We start from the raw sequence: 15,147 nt of genomic DNA on the forward strand, positions 1-15,147 counted from the left end.
GATGTGTGTGTGTATGTGTGTGCACCAAGCAGCAAGGACACGGGACCTCTCAGATGCTTTTGGGGCTCCCAGTTGCCATCTGCATGGTCTAGCATAGCTCCAAAATTCTCCCTGTAGACTTCCAGGCTAGCAAGGAGCCACCACAATCCACTTATCCAGAGCTCTGCTCCTCCGTGTACTAATAAGCTTAGCAAACCCACTTCCTGGTGGGTTTGGGGGACTCTGATATACCAACAAGGTGGCTCGTGCGGATCCTGTGCCCCCAGTGGAGACAGCTTTGTTGAGAGCACAGCCTCTGGAGAGTCAGTGAAGCTGATGAAGAATGACACGTCTGTCCTTTCATCCATTAAAAAACAGGTGGCTAAGGGCACCGTGGCATCTTGCACTGGACCTTGGAAGACAGGACATTAGTGGAAACAGGTGAAATACAAATAAATCTAGCATTTAGTTCATGGTACAGTAGTTGCCCTTATTTGTGGTTTTGCCTCCCACGTTTCAGTTCCTGGAGGTCAACCATGGTTCTGAGCAGCTGACCCTCTTTCTGATACGTTGTCAGAAGGTCACTAGCAACCTAACGCTACATCACCACGCCTGTGTCACCAATCTTATGTCATCCCATCACGTGGGCATTTTACCGTCTCATGTTATCAAAGAAGAAAGAGGAGTACAGCACAATATTTTGAGAGACAGACCACATTCACATTACTTTTACTATAGTGTGTTGCTATAATTGCTCTATTTTATTATTAGTTTTTGTTGTTAATCTCCTACTGTGCCCAATTTATAAATTAAGTTTTATCGTAGGTATGTATAGAGGAACACACTTAGTGTATATAGATTCATACTATTTGTGGTTTCAAGCATCCACTGGGACAGGGGGAGTCTTGGAATGGACCCCTGCAGATAAGAAGGATGACTATTGTAGGGATGTTACCTCGTTGGTTTTGACAAAGGTACCATGGTTACATAAGATGGTAAGGTTTGAGGAATCTGAGTAAAGGGTATGCGGGAACCCTGTACTATCTTCAACTGTTCGATAAGTCTAAAGTTGTTCCAAAATAAAAAAATTTCCTTTAAAAAGGTGGCTACTGGAGAAGGAACCCAAGTGCCTGCCCTGGTCACCCTAGCTCACCACTTCTACAGAGCCTGCTGGAAGCCTTTGTCTGAGCAACACTTTTGGACACAACTAATTCAGAACCCAGAAATACATGAAACACCATTTATAGAGCAAATCCTGTGTGTAAGGGCCAATACCCATCACTTCACACAACACACACATCACCCTGCAAGCACTGTTTCTATTGAAGCACTATTTAGAGATGAAGAAACTGTGACTCAGTGGACTCTGAAGCCAGCTGAGATCACACGCCCGGAGCTGCAGAGCCCAGGTCTGCTGACTCCGAGTCCAGGTCCCTCTGGAGTGCTCTCCCTAGCGCTGGGTTCCTAGGGGGCGGTTGCTGTCTGATAACTCAGTTGGCGACGGATGTGGGTCTTGTAGATGGGACTGACCCTAGGCGGGATGATTCGGAAGAGGAGCTCTCTCCAAGTTTTGTGGAGCTGCGCCCTGTTTGCAGACCAGCGGCCCCTCAGGGGGCCCATCACTCACCAGAGGCCTGAAGGCCTTTCTCATTAGTCACCAGTTCCTGTTACTGTCCTGGAAAGTGAGAAAGCAGTGTTTTAGCTGCACCCCCCACCCTCACCCCCAGGGGATCTTCTGGTATGTTCCAGGCTTCCTGGGGAGTGTGTGGGGGGGCAGGTTGCCTCAGCTTTCATCAATCCCCAGTACAGCTGCCAGGCTGTGGGTGGCTGGGGCCCAGCTGGCCCCCCATGGTGAGGCGGTGGGGGCGTGTTGAGAGGATGCCTGGGTGGGCGGCTAGTGAGAACTGGCTTCCTGGGGCCTCCCCGGGTGCTGAGCAGCGTGGCCACTTCCGAAGGCCCCTTTGTTTGCCCCTTTATCCAGAAGAGTGGCTGCAATTGTGTAGGGTACAAAGCCACTGTGGGCCCTGACTTCCCACCCCTGCCTGTGGCCCGAGAGGCAGAGGGTTTCCCAGGCTCCTCATAACAGCAGCCTCCTGCCCCTCCTGGGCAGCCGGTGAGACCCAGGCCTTCTCCTTCTGAGCCCAAGACCTGATCATCTAGCTCACATCAGCTCTTCTGCGCCCCGCCCCCCACCACCAGGGGACATGGCTATTCACACAGGCCATTGCCTTACTGCTTGTCTGCGCCTTGTCCCTGGACACACACAAGTGCTAGACGCCAGTTAAGACGCCAGGGAAAACTCCAGGAAGATGCCCTGTGCTCCACTCACCTGTCATTGCAAAGCATCTGGGGAGCAGTTGGTGACGCACTGGCAGCCCAGGGTGGACTGAGCCTGGACCACCTGAGGGGGTGACTGGCAAGTGGGGTAGGATGGGGAAGCTGGCCACAGGGTCCTTGCTCCCACCATGAATTAAGAAGGGAAGAGGAGGAAAGAAGGAGCTCTTCCCTCCCCTTCCCCCTCCTCCTTGGCCTTTTCTACACTGGTCTGCTAAGCCCTGTCCCCATATCCCAGTGTCCAGTGTCCAGTGCTCCCACTATTTCCCTGCCTGTTATGGCTGAGACTGAGAGAAGTGACTTTCTCAAGGTCTCCCAGCTCATAAGTAGAATTCAAGGCCATGGACGTCTGACTCCTTAGAGGGTGCTTTTAACCATTCTTTGAGAAAGGGGGATGAACTGTGTGGTCAAAGCCACAGAGGCTGCTCCAGGGCTGGCTGCTTTGGCCTCTGTCTGCCCAGACTACCCAGCCTCTGCCATCCCCTGGGAGTGGCCACCTTCGTTCAGTGGGGGAAGTTCCCATCCTTCCAGGAAGCTCTTTACCCTTGTCTCTCTCCCTGCCCCTCACCTCCAAAGAGGGACAGAGGGGTCCACCTCAGGGCTCATGCCCTGCACCCTGGGAGCTCTCCTGGAGGAAATAATAGCTCACCTATTGGCCTATAGCTCTCACCCAACCTGTTTTCGTCTGGGTCGGGGAAACAATAATTCAAGGTCTTGCGGTCCACTCCTGGAACCTGGAAGGTCACCTCCCAGCCCCAGGGGCCAGGCTCTGGGCAGCAGCCCTTTAGGGAGAGCCACCCCTGCCCCACCTGCCACAAACCTCAAGTCCTTTGGGGAGCAGTGGAAGCTAACTCACTGCTGTTCTCTTCACAGAGACTGAAGCTGCCAAGCTGGATCTTTCCTCTCATTCTTCCTCCTTTCTTTCTCCTCTCTCCTTCTCCTGTTTCCCCTTCCCTCCCCTGCCACTGCCTTCCTTTCTACTCCTCCATCTTTCTCTCCCTCCTCCTGCTTCTCATCCCTCTCTTCCTCTCCTCCCATGTCCAAATCTCTCCAGGGGTCCAGGACTTGAAGTTCGTAGAAATGATGCAGGGAGCATCGCCCTCCGCTCATCAACCCAGAGTGCCACAAATCATAAAGTTCATACTAGAAGGAGGTCTTGGACTTCCTCTATGAAGTCTTTCCTTTTATAGATGGCCCAGAGAGGGGAGGCAATGTGCCCATGGTCCAAAGTACTATGTGGCCACTCTTCCACAGGAATAAAAGTAATCACAGCACCATTTATTGATCATCCACTAGATGTTAGGTGCTATGCTAGGTACTTTATTTATTTATTTATTTTATTTTTTTTTTTTTTTTTAATGCTAGGTACTTTATATCGATTCCATGATAGCAACACTTTAGATTAGGAGCCACTATTGCCTTTCATTTTGCACTAGGAAACTGAAAGCCTGAGAAGTCCAATGACTTGTCCAATGTCACATAGCCAAGAAGTGGAAGACTATAGAGATTCAACCCAGGGCTGCTACAACTTGACCATTCACGAGATCTGTTAGGATCATTTTCTCCAGCTCCTTCCTGCTCAGGACTCATTGATCACTCATTTGCCCAGAGGTTGCTTGAGGCCCTTCAGGGGCCTCCTTTTATACCAGACTGTCCCCTGCCAGGCAGTCCTATGGCCCCACCACGCACCTTGCTCTGCCCAGGATGCTGCCTTCCGTTCATCTCAGGGACTCCATCCTGCTCACTCAGGCCCTGGAGATGAGGGCAGAGGAGCATTCTGGGAGGACAGGGGTAGGGGGGGTCTGGAGCATCTACCCCTCCCATCTGTCCGCCCACCCGAGAGCCCTCCTTGTGAGATGTCACATGAATTCATCATTAACAAAAGCTCAGGGCAGAGGTGGGAGTGCAGTCACAGCTGTGGGAATGAAGCGGGGAAGGAGGGAGACAGCCAGCCACAGACATCCCCAACCCTTGGCTGCCCCTTGGAGCAGAAGGAGGCCTGTCGGATGTGGGAGGACAAGGGGCTGCCCCCTGCTGAGGAAAGACACTAAACTTGGGCCTCCTGCCAGCCCTAAAGAGGGCCTGACCCTGGCTGAGCCAGTTTGGGACAGAGCAGCAGGTGTGGGGTGGTGCTTGGTTCTTGCTTTTCCCCTGCATTTGTGGGTCACATCCCCCCTGCATGTGAGCCATTAAGGGGTCAAGGCATCAGGGAGCCTCTGTTGCTGGTCTGCTGAGTACCCAGACTAAATGCGTGTAAACACCAGGGACTGAGAGGAGGGAAGAAACGGATCCATTTCATGGAAAATGAAACTGAGGCCCAGGTAGGAGAAGGGACTTTTGTGAGTTCATGCAGCAGTATATAGGCAGTGAGGGCTTTCAGCTCTTGAAGGAGAGGATTCGGAGGGAGCCACCAGGGCGTCCCCTCCTTGTCCCACCCCGGGGTCATCGGTGCATGAGGGCTCAGAGTCTAGAGCACTGTTGTCCGGAGGTTGGGGGCACTCCTTCCCGGAACAGGGGCTCAGGTCCAGAAAGAGTGCTCATGGGGGTTTTCTGCAGAGGAGAGCTAGCCCACACCTCTGTTTGAATTAAAAAAGAGGACTCCTGCCCTTAACACCTTACTTCCCCTGCGGGAAGACATCCTGCAGCCTGGGGCTGGGTGCTCCTGCTAGCCTGGCCCCCTCCAGCCTTGTCTCCTCCCTGAGTGACTCTAACCTCTCTCCTACCCTCCTGCTCAGGGCTCCACTCTCCCCATGCCTCCTGCTGCCCCCAGAAGACCAGGATCCCCCATGGAGCTCACATGGGCATCTCAGGAGCCAGCTGCCTCCTCCTTCCACTTGCCCCATGCTCCAGCTGCGGGAGGCCATGGCCACCGCTGTACCCAAGTGGACCTGCCTTGCACCTGCTTTTTCTTCTAGTGGAGCACAGTCCCTCCTCTGCCTGGACTGTACCTGAGCATACCCCTGGTCTTAGAGGACATGTCTTTAGGAGGCCTCTGTGGCCCCATTGGTGGAGTCAGCTGCCCTCCTCCACAGGCTTCCCCTAGTATGGGCCTGGCCTCTCTGTGCTGTCACACAGTGTGGCTGTCTCTCGCTCATTGGATGCAAGGCTTCCAGAGGGAAGCAGCCTATGTATCTCTTCCCAGGTGCTGTCTGGGCCCAGGGCTGTAACACAAACCACTACAGTATATTTATTTATTTTTTAAAAGATTTTTATTTATTTTTATTCATGAGAGACACACAGAGAGAGGCAGAGACACAGGCAGAGAGGGAAGCAGGCTCCCTATGGGGAGCCAGATGCAGGACTGTATCCCAGGTCCCCTGGATCATGACCTGAGCCAAAGGCAGATGCTCAACACTGAGCCACGCAGGCTACAGTTTAATGAGTGAATGAGTATTTCTTTTGTACCAAGTTCTGTGCAAAAGCACATTACATACAACTCCTCAGTGTGTCTTCATAATGACCCTTTGGATTCGATTATTGATAATTAATAATAAACACTAATAGTTAATAATAAATGCTATTATTATTGATTAATAATTATTATTAATAAACACCCATTCCACAGGAGAAGAAACTGAGGCCCGGGGTGGTTAGGTACTTTCCTGCTAAGGGGTGTGTCTGAGTCTTCTATTACATGCACTGCCTCATACCAGATCGTGGATCAACTCACAATGTGAGTTGAATGAATAAGCCACCAGGATGTGGGTAGGCATGGGTAGGCAGGGGAATCAGCAGCGCTGCTTTCACGAGAGCATGGCACAAAGTCCCTGCTCCCATCAGGGCCTGTGTCCCAGCTCAAGGGGCTCCAGTACCCTCTGAAACTAATGCTGGGCTCTAGCCTCAGCTTTGTCAGGTGGGAGATGGGTGAGTCCCATTCTCCGAGCTTCTGGGCTGCAGCTATAAATTGGACACTGCAATCCTGCCCTGCTTCCCCTGCATACTGGTTTGAGGGGTTCAGATGAGATCCTGGTGAACGTGCTTTGACACTGATAAAGCTTCATACAAACAGAAAATGGTATTTAGTATTCATAAAAGCTACCCGCCTCTCTGCTGCCCCCTCGTGAAGGGTCTGGAGCTTCCCAGACCTCTGGAGATAGGGTTGCTGGGGCTCTCAGGGGTCACCTGCTTCCTTTTCTAGCTGATCCCAATGCCCCATCTCTGTGGGGATGGGTTGGCAGCCTTGCAGGGTGTCTACCTAAGACATGTAAGACAATAGGTCTTAGGCCCCTGGTAGCTCTGCGACCTAGAACGGGGTCTCAGTTTCCCCATGTGTAAGGAACTATCTACCAGTTTCAGGGCTTGTGAAGACCCAGAGGCCAGGCAGGTGAAAATTTGGCCTGCACCCAATCCCCAAGCTGGGTGTCCTGCAAGGACCGTAATTGCCCAGAGGGAGCACCCTTCCCTAATTTTCACACAGGCTTTTCTGGGCCCTCACCCAGCATGGGACATAGGTCTCTTAGGGAGAGAGCAGGGCCTAGCACCAAAAGCCCTCCAGGATTCCCTAAGGTTAGAGCACTTTTCCAGGCATGGACATTCAGCAGGTCTCTGGGGCAGGTAGAGCCGGGTCTGCATCCCCGCCGTGGCCCATGAGGACTCCCTGAGAAGGTAGCTTGTGTGTAGAGGTTCCCCTGCTAGGCTCTGGGCTGTGATCCACGATCTGGCCTGTGATCTGATCATCACCTGCAAAGGTGGCTTCCAGACACCAGGCCCTCCTATTTGCCCTCTAATTCCCCTGTTTTGGGAAGAAAGAGACAGAAAATAAAGTTCTTATTTCTGTCACATGTGTCATTTCCTGATCTAAGTAAAGAGTGTCAGGAGAGTGACAGGCTAAAAGCTGCTGATTACCATGGCTTCAAGGCAGCACCACGAAAAGAGCCAACATCAGAAATAACGTGGTCCAGCCTGTTTTGGGTGCCTAACCCTGCAATTAATCAGCATTGAAGTGGGGGGGGGGCAAAGAGATGAGGGAGGGTCTGTTCACTCAGCCCTGGGAATCGGGGAGCCTACTGATTAAAGGGACACTCTCCCCTCTCTGGGGGGTGGTGGGGTTGTCTAAGGATGGAGGATACCAGGGCCAGGGCAGAGTCATCATGAATCAGCTTGCTTATTTTGAATTCAAACTCATATTGTGAATCTGTGGCGTGGGGCTCCTCCCAGCCTTCTTCAGAAATCCATGGGATTATCATTCAATCCGATTTAGCAGCCTGCCCTCTGGGGGCCTAAATGTTAGAACAGATGAGGACGATGAACACACACACACACACACACACACACACGCACGCAGGCATTTAATCAGTCTGGCAGGAGGGACTGTTTATAGAAATGATTTCATTTATTTTACTCTCAATATCAAGCAGGCTTGGCAGGGAATAAACCTTTCTTCTGGGTAGACTGGTAAACTTTGCAACTTGCCTGCAAGCTTGTTTTAAACATACAGTATCATAGAAATAAGGATGGTTTGGGGCCTGGTTCCAGCTCACGCTTCCCATTTTGGACTCACCTGAGTTATTAATTTTGAAGGCACTTATGCACCATGCACACTACCATCTGGATTTGGGTTCTGGCATTCCTGCAGTTGGTCCCACCCTGTGGAGCCCCTCTGTTGCTGGGATTTAGGAGCTGCCAGCCAAGGCTCCAGAGGAGCCCTGAAGCCCAGACCTAGACCTGGGGGCGGGCAGCAGAGCTTCTCTCCAAGGTGGGAGTGTGCCCAGGCTTCTAGGTGGCCAGGATGATGAGGAAGCCGACTGGCGGCAGACTCTGAGGCCATGGGGCAAGGGTGGGGACTTGATCTCTTGGTCTTTCTATGTCCCTGAGGATCAGTAATTAATCCACTAAAGAGGCTTGGTTGTTTTGATCTGAATCCTAGCACTGCCCCCCACCCCCACCCCAGTCCCCTTTGTGTGAGCCCTGGGGTAAAACCCACAGAGGGGTCAGAGGGGAGGACCTGGCAATTAACCCCACATCCTGAGCAGGGGGGGTCAGGGGTCACTGGGAGTGGGGGAGGGGCTGCCTGCCAGCTGCCACGCCCAGGGGGAGGCCTCCAGGGGCACCCACAGGTGGCATTCCAGCCCAACGAGCTGGGGAGAGTGGGGCAGGCGTTCTTGTCCTGCACCACCTCCCAGCACCACGGCCCAGGCCTCTGAGGAGCCTCTTTCTCCCTTTGCTCCCCCACTGCAGGCCCATGGGGTTCCCGGCCAGGCCTCTTCCCCGGGTGGGACCCTGCCCCCCACCTCCCCCCTACCCCAGCTTGGAGCAGCAGCTGATTCTCCCCCGCCTCCCCACCCCCGCCCTACGTTAGGGGGAGAATAACCTGTGATAATTTCTCCTTCTTCTTTCTGGCAACTAATGGACTCCTTAAATAGCAAAAATTGCGGCCTGTAATTAAGATCTTGCTTTTTAAATGATTAATCATTGTAACCCCTTTGAGCAGTTTCCTACTTTCCTCCCTTCTCACATTGAAATGCAGATCGCTGGCAGGGGAGGGAGGTGCTCCGGAGCCACCGAGGAGCAATTCAACCTTCCCAGCTGTCTCTCGTCCGCAGGCCGCCTCCCGGCCCCGTCCAGACGCCTCTCAGGAAAGCGCAGGCCCCGCTCCACCACGGCCACCTATGGCCTGGCTGGGGGGCCCCCGGGGGTCTGCCTCTGGCTCTCGGAAACTCCTAAGAAAGCAGATCACGTTTGCTGAGCACCTCCTCCATGTCCAGCCCGTTGGTACTAAGATCTCACTCAGTGTTCACAATAAAGGGAATGTAAAGGAGCCCCGTTTCCACAAGGGACAAATGGAGGTGCAGATGCACCAAATCGGTGAGTAGGCCTACCAGGATTTCAAACAAGGACAGGCTGATGCCAAATCTAGACTTGTTTTACTCTTCCATGGGGTGGACAGACCGTCACGGGACACCTCACTAAACACACAGGTGCACACGCACACGACGATTCCTCACCAGCTTGCAAATGGCTCTCTGGATTGATGGGCTTTAAGCCAACCTTGCAAGCAAGTGCTAGCATTTATTTATCGGCCCACAGAAATGTTTTCCAGGCCTTTTCTCCCTTTGATATATACACAGACCAACAACTTGATTTGGGGAATATGTTGTTAGAGCTAGCAGGGGACTTGGAACCTGCTGTGTCTGTACCCATCACCTTACTTAAGAGGACCTTGGGCTCAGAGGTCAGGGAACTTGGCCAAGATCACATACCATATATACGGACAGCACTTAGCAGGATGCCAGGCCCCTAGCAGGTGCCTATGGATTTGTTGAATGAGTCAACATAGGCAGCCTTCTTCCTTAAGGGCTTTGCTGCTGCATTTCTCAGAACCGATTTGTGCATGTATGGTAGTGGTGGCTGGGGGCAGGAGAAGCTCCAACCTTAGTAACTATCCCAGAGGAAGACACAGAAGAGAAAGAGTGAATAGATTCAAGTGTGAATGGGTATGCCGTGTGTGGTTGTGAAAGACCTCTATTACACAAGTGCCCTGGGCTGGGAAGGCTAAAAGGCCCATGTACTACTGGCCAAGCCAAGATGTGTGCATCGAAATAGTCAGTGACCCCTCCTTGTTAGGATCTTAGAAGCCACTTACTGTGGGCAGGCGGGGACACCTGCCCCATGGAGGGCAATTTGGCAAGATATGGTGAAATGACAAATTGTGTAGAAGATTTCGTCGTGCAATCCCCCTTCTGAGAACTTACCTCACAGACATACTCACACCTGTGAGAACTGACTCATGTGCAAGGTTATTTGTTGTAGCAACATTTGTAAAAGCAAAAGGTTGAAACAGAGCAAATGGAGCCTTAAGAGAGGACTGGTCCAGGGCAGCCCGGGTGGCACAGCAGTTTAGCGCCGCCTTCACGCCAGGGCATGATCCTAGAGACCCGGGATCAAAGTCCCATGTCAGGCTCCCTGCATGGAGCCTGCTTCTCCCTCTGCCTGTGTCTCTGCCTGTCTCTCTCTCTCTCTCTCTCTCTCTCTCTCTCTGTGTCTCATGAATAAATAAATAAATCTTAAAAAAAAAAAAAAAAAGAAAAGAGAGGACTGGTCAAGGGACACCTGGGTGGCAGGGGTTGGGCGTCTACCTTCGGCTCAGGGTGTGATCCCGCCATCCTGGGATAGAATCCAACATTGGGCTCCCCTGCAGAGAGCCTGCTTCTCCTTCTGCCTATGTCTCTGCCTCTCTGTGTGTCTCTCATGAATAAATAAATAAAATCTTAAAAAAAAAAAAAGAGCTCTCTCTCCCTCTCTCTCTCTCTCTTTTTAAGAGTCCTCTACTGGTCCATGTAATAATACTGGGAAGCTGAGTAAAATGGGGAGAAAATAAGAATACAAGTTTGTATTGGCTTGTTTAGGTATAAAGAAAGTCTGGAAGGATACATAAGAAATGATGAATAGTTACCTTTTAAGAGAGTAGTGAGAATGGGGCAGATGTGACACAGGGACATGAAGGCCATTTCTCACTGCAAAATTTTTTATTTTGGGGCCAGGTGAAAGCATTAGCTATTCAAAAAAAAATTCAATACGATCTTCAACGCCCTCACTGATACGGCACATGCTTACTCACAGGCTCAGACAAATGTCACCCATGCCATCAGTTGGTTCTAGAAGTCTCAGGGACACATTCTCATAGAATGTGCACCCCTTAAGGCCCATCTGCTGGGGTGTCCAGGGGTAAATGTGGGGAAGACTTGCAGTTCCCTGTCCTTCCTGAGGGATACTCCAGATTCCTTGGCCTCTTACTTAACTGGCCACATGTTGGCACTCACCTCACTATCTAGACATCACTGGGGACTCCCCATTTGTCTTGCCTTTTCAGAGCATCAGAGTAGTTCAAGGCACTTGCTTTAGCCACATGCAGCCATAGCAAATATGCACATACAAACACACACAAGGGTGTGACACACGCTCACATGCACGCAGGCATATCCAGGTGTGTATGAGCGCACACACACACACACACACACACACACACACAGAGGCCTGGTTTAGGCCATTCTGCAAGTGATGGATGCTTCAGTCACTGTCAGTAATGAGAGATTGAGAAGTGCTGAGAGGGAACATAGGAGAGAGACAGTTGGGAGCCACCTGGGTGGCTCAGTGGTTGAGCATCTGCCTTTAGCTCAGGGCATGATCCTGGGGTCCATGGATCAAGTCCTGCATCAGGCTCTCTGTGAGGAGCCTGCTTCTCCCTCTGCCTGTGTCTCTGCCTCTCTCTCTCTCTCTTTCTGTGTCTCTCATAAATAAATAAAATCTTTTTAAAAAATCTTTATTCATGAGGGACAGAGAGAGAGAGAGAGAGAGAGAGAAAGAGAGCCCTGCCCCTTGCTCCCGGTATGCCAGGCACTGTGCTAGGATGTGGCACTAACATTGACAGGTCTGTAAAGCTAGGCATGGCGAGGTCAGGGTGGCTTGCTAAGGTCTGACAGCTGGAAGGTAGCAGAGCCAGGATCACATGGAGCAGGTCGGCCCAGAGATTGTGCTCTTTACCACATGGCTGTGAGGGCCACCTCTCAGCTGTGAGGGGCTTTTTCAGGTGTTTGTGCACAAACACACCTAGCCCAGGGTCAGGTGCACAGCAGGACCAGGCAACTGATCCTTTAGCTACCATGTGTTATATTCTGAGCAAAAAAATCCAGTGAACCACCTCTTACAGGGGTGAAGAGCAGAAACAGCCTGAATAATGATCTGCTGGGCAGCTTTCAGGACAGGGGTCCCAGGATACATGGGGTCCTCCTCAGGAAATGCCTTTGCCTGCCTGAGACCCCTTGTTCTGAGGATGAGGTTTCCTGGGGCAAGGGCAGGTCAGAGACCACCACTCTCTGGCAAAGAGGCAGCCTGGCTCACTGTGCCCCAAATTAATGCTCTGTTCCAGGTCCTCACACCCCTGGGTGTGTCATGGCTATGTTGCACTCCCCACCCCAAGGTTTCTCTGAGTAGCACAACCCCTTTGTTACTCTGATAGTGCCAGACTATGAATATGAGCCCCAAGCTGTCACACTAAGTCAGGTTGGATTGTTTTTGGCTGCAAGTAACCAACAGCATCTCTAGTGGCCCTGGGACTTGAACCCTGGTCTCTCTTAATGCTTGTCCCCTTAACAACATGTCATAACAGCCTAGCAGGAGAGCGGACCAGTGAACCCTAATCCCAGTCACTAGATGCCACCTCGGGAGGGGGTCCTGGCTGATACAGGGGGATTGTGTGGTTCACAGACTGTCCCCATCCCCAAGTCCTGGGCCTTGCCTAGAGGAGAAGTGAGGGGAGGGCGCTGCTCCATTTTCTCCCCACCACACCCCATGTCCCAGGACACCTCTCAGAGCTGGGTCAGGCCAGCCTAGCTTGCTCCCATCCTCCCCGGGCGGGCGTGATGAATGCCAGGACCGCTTATAGAGTCACAATCGCCAAATTAGGTTGCCAAAGGCATCCCAGGCACAGCCTGGAAACACCTCCCCGACTGAAAGGAGGCGCGTCTGGACGGAGCAAACGTCTTTATTCAGCTCTAACTGACGTTTCACAGACGTCTGTAACTCTGTCTGGAGGGACACAAAGCGCCCCCATGCTCGGCCCAGGCAGCCTCTTTATGTCGCCCCCTTTCATCTGGCAGTCAAAAGTGTACGAGCTGCCTGGGCCGTCCTACCCCGTCCTGAGGCCAGGACAAAGGCGGGTGCTGCACACAGAGGCCGCCTGGTGGGCCTTTACCTCCCGGAGTGCGTTATGCTAATCCAGCGCCAGCCAGGACCCCTCCTGCATATCGATGGGCAGCTGCCAGCCTGGCTGGGGATGGGGAGAGTTCCGGCTCTCCCAGGGAAGGGGTGGCCCGGCTGGTCAGGTCTGAGAGGGTGGGCCAGCCTGTACTCAGTTGGCTCAGGCAGGGGGGAATGGACTTTGGTGGTCAGCAAAGGTTCTCAGCCTGGAATCCATGGCCCCCAGGGGGAGGGACATGTGACCCTCTGAAATTATAGGCAAATCTATGAAGAGGTCCTTTTCTCTAGGGGAGAGGGTCTGCTCCTTTTTTAAAATTTTTTTGTAAGATTTTATTTATTTGAGAGAGAGAGAGAACCAGAGAGAGAGCACGAAAGAGCACAAGCAGGGGGGCAGCAGGGAGAGGGAGAAGCAGGTTCCCCGTTGAGCAGGGAGCCTAACACAGGGTTCGATCCCAGGATCCCAGGATATGACCTGAGCTGAAGGCAGATGCTTGACTGACCAACCCAGGTGCCCCTCATCAGATACTTCTAAAGGCAAGTCTTACTGCTGGGCTTATCCAACCTCCCATTTCACAGATGGAAAAGTGGAGGCCCAGAGAGCAGGCACCCTTTGCCCAGGATGTCCCAAGTTAAATTAGTGGTAGCACTTGGGCCTCTACTCCTGCTCAGAGAAGCTCTCTGCTGTCAGAGTGGGCTTACAGAGACGGGGCAGGTAGCTGTAGGGAGGGATACAGGCTCACAGAGGAGGGGCCAGCAGGACAGGGGAGCGTGCCACAGTCTACCAGGGCCACTGCTGCTCAGCCATAGCCCAGCATTGCCAAATCCTCCAGAGAAGACTCAGATACTTTTTTTCTTAAAGATTTTATTTTTTTATTCATGAGAGACACAGAGAGAGGCAGACACAGGCAGAGGGAGAAGCAGACTCCATGCAGGGAGCCTGATGTGGGATTCGATCTTGAACCCCAGGATCACACCCTGAGCCAAAGGCAGAAGCTCAACTGCTGGGCTACCCAGGCGTTCCTCAGATATTTTAAAAATATGAAATGAGCCACTTTAAAAATGCAGATTCGTATTTTAAAGCCTCTGGGAGGGTGGGGAGGGGTGGCCTACATGGCCAGGGGGTTTGAGACTTGCTTTTGGCCTCACTGAGTGAGATTTTCAACCTCCATTCACAGGGCTGCAGGCAAAGGATGCTTGATGGGAGAGGCAGAGGGTCTCCCTTGCCAAAGTCAAAAGTGGGCTGCAATGCTGGCCTGAGGTCCAAAAACCCACCCCAGCTGTCCCTGGTGCCCTGGAGCATGTCTGCGGCCCTCTGACCTGGTGGCTTCTGCTCTCAGTCTCAAGCTGATGCCCCATCTCCAGTGACTGCAGTCCCTGGTCTTTCCTGGGCCCTGCTGTTTTCCTGGCTGGAGGCAGAAATGACAGGTTAATGGCAGTCTGTACTGTTCCCCATAGGGGGCCCTGACCTTCCTTCTGGGCTTGGCATCATCCCACAGAGTATCCTCCAGAGGGGGTGAGTGGGGAGGGAGACAGATGGAGAAGGAGACAGACACACAGAGAGAGACACACATACACACACAGAGAGAGAGAGAGACAGAGACAGAGAGAGGCAAAGAAAGAGAGAGAGACAGCCTGAGAGAGACAGCCAGAGAGAGAGAGAGAGAGAGAGAGAGAGGGAGAGAGAGAGAGAGAGAGAGAAACAGAGGAAAATAGAGAAGATGAGAAGGGAAGGGGGGAATCAGGCAGATAGAGAAGGAGAGAAGAGCAAAAATCAAAGGGAGAGGTGGCGGAGAGACTCGGGGTGGGGGTGGAGACAGAAGAAGGAAGCCGGGGAAAGAGGAGAGCTAGACTTATACAGGTAGTGAGAGCCAGAGACAGAAAAAGGAGAGGGGGGAAACCGTGAGTCACACAGGCAGGCACCCCAGGAGAGCAGGCAAGAAGGGGAGGGGAGGACAGAGGTGGGGAGTGCTCACCCCAGGCACCCTCAGGCTCCGCAGACACAGTCCTCCCTTGGCAGGGCCCTCTGGGCAGTTCTCGGAGGCTCAGAGCGGTGAGCATCATGTCAGATGTCTGAGCTGATTTACTCTTTGCTCTGAAGCTCAGCTAGAGCCAGCACTACCTCTGTGCCTGGTTGGTGAC

The sequence above is a fragment of the Vulpes vulpes genome, chromosome 14 (assembly GCF_048418805.1).
Source record: "Vulpes vulpes isolate BD-2025 chromosome 14, VulVul3, whole genome shotgun sequence".
Classification (NCBI taxonomy): Eukaryota; Metazoa; Chordata; class Mammalia; order Carnivora; family Canidae; genus Vulpes; species Vulpes vulpes.